Raw genomic sequence first — 2,429 nt, forward strand, 5'->3', positions numbered from 1 at the left:
CTCGCAAAAAGTTTGCGTTCCCCAAGAAACTTTGCGTTCTCTCGCTAAATGTTGGGGTTTTCCCTCAAGAAACTTTGCGTTCCCCCGAGAAACTTTGCGTTCTCTCACAAAATGTTTGGTTTTCCCTCAAGAAACTTTGCGTTCCTTTGAGAAACTTTGCGTTCTCTCACAAAATGTTTGGTTTTCCCTCAAGAAACTTTGCGTTCCTTTGAGAAAATTTGTGTTCTCTCGCAAAAAGTTTGCGTTCCCCAAGAAACTTTGCGTTCTCTCGCTAAATGTTGGGGTTTTCCCTCAAGAAACTTTGCGTTCCCCTGAGAAACATTGCGTTCCCCCGAGAAACTTTGCGTTCTCTCACAAAATGTGTGCGTTCCCTTGAGAAAATTTGCGTTCTCTCACAAAATGTTTTGTTTTCCCTCAAGAAACTTTGCGTTCCTTTGAGAAAATTTGCGTTCTCTCGCAAAAAGTTTGCGTTCCCCAAGAAACTTTGTGTTCTCTCGCTAAATGTTGGGGTTTTCCCTCAAGAAACTTTGCGTTCCCCTGAGAAACATTGCGTTCCCCGTGAAACTTTGCGTTCCCCCGAGAAACTTTGCGTTCTCTCACAAAATGTTTTGTTTTCCCTCAAGAAACTTTGCGTTCCTTTGAGAAAATTTGCGTTCTCTCGCAAAAAGTTTGCGTTCCCCAAGAAACTTTGCGTTCTCTCGCTAAATGTTGGGGTTTTCCCTCAAGAAACTTTGCGTTCCCCCGAGAAACTTTGCGTTCTCTCACAAAATGTTTCGTTTTCCCTCAAGAAACTTTGCGTTTCTTTGAGAAAATTTGCGTTCTCTTGCAAAAAGTTTGCGTTCCCCGCGAAACTTTGTGTTTGATCGCAAAATGTGTGTGTTCCCCCGAGAAATATTGCGTTCTCTCGCAAAATGTTTGCGTTCCCCCGAGAAACGTTGCGTTCTTACGCAAAATGTTTTGTTTTCCCTCAAGAAACTTTGCGTTCCCCTGAGAAACTTTGCATTCTCTCACAAAATGTGTGCGTTCCCTTGAGAAAATGTGCGTTCTCTCGCAAAAAGTTTGCGTTCCCCAAGAAACTTTGCGTTCTCTCGCTAAATGTTGGCGTTCCCCCGAGGAACGTTGCGTTCTTTCGCAAAATGTTTTGCTTCCCTCAAGAAACTTTGCGTTCTCTCGCAAAATGTGTGCGTTCCCTTGAGAAATGTTGCGTTCTCTCGCAAAAAGTTTGCGTTCCCCGAGAAACTTTGTGTTTGATCGCAAAATGCTGGTGTTCCCCAAGAAACTTTGCGTTCTCTCACAAAATGTTTGCGTTCCCCTGAGAAACTTTGTGTTTGCTTGCAAAATGTGTGTGTTCCCCCGAGAAATATTCCGTTCTCTCGCAAAATGTTTGCGTTCCCCCGAGAAACGTTGCGTTCTGACGCAAAATGTTTTGTTTTCCCTCAAGAAACTTTGCGTTCACCTGAGAAACTTTGCATTCTCTCACAAAATGTGTGCGTTCCCTTGAGAAAATGTGTGTTCTCTCGCAAAAAGTTTGCGTTCCCCAAGAAACTTTGCGTTCTCTCGCAAAATGTGTGCGTTCTCTTGAGAAACTTTGCGTTCTCTCGCAAAAAGTTTGCGTTCCCCGAGAAACTTTGTGTTTGATCGCAAAATGCTGGTGTTCCCCAAGAAACTTTGCGTTCTCTCACAAAAGGTTTGCGTTCCCCTGAGAAACTTTGTGTTTGCTTGCAAAATGTTGGCTTTCCTCCGAGAAACTCTTTTCTCATTGGAACGCAAATGTTTTTGCGAGGGAATGCAACGGTTTTGCGAGTGAGCGTAAAGTTTCTCAAGGGGAACGCAAAACTTTTGCGAGAGGTGGCAAAAGCATTGAAAAAATTGTTCCCCCTCCCATCTCATATTTTTTTCCATCACCATGTCCCTTAAAGGTTGTATCAGTGATTTCAGGCCCCCAAATTTTTTTTTATCACATTCATCTAATCTTTCCTAACGATCCGCTAGCTGCCCGCCCCATAAGCATGCCGTCAAAAACCGCGTCTCTGTAGCAGCCTAGGCTCTGAGATCTGCACACAAAAACAGTTGGTTTCACCAACCACTCAAAACCAAAACAAATAGTGTTCCAACCAATCACCGACAGGGGGAGGAAAGATTAGATGAATGTGATTTTTTTTTTTTGGGCCTGAAATCACTGATACAACCATTAAGGGGCTCCATACATTCAGATACTATTATAGTTTTTATTCATATTTTGAATTATATTTATTTTCATATTTTCCATTTCCATTTTAATTTTAGTTAAAGTTTTAGTAATTTTGTTTTCTTTTTAAATATGTGGTTTTTATTCATTTTGATTTCAGTTTTAGTTATTTTAGTACATCAAGTTAAACTAAATGAAAATGAGGAATGTTGCCTTGGCAACTAACTTTTAAAAAAATGTT

Source organism: Rutilus rutilus (assembly GCF_951802725.1).
Source record: "Rutilus rutilus genome assembly, chromosome: 13".
Lineage (NCBI taxonomy): Eukaryota > Metazoa > Chordata > Actinopteri > Cypriniformes > Leuciscidae > Rutilus > Rutilus rutilus.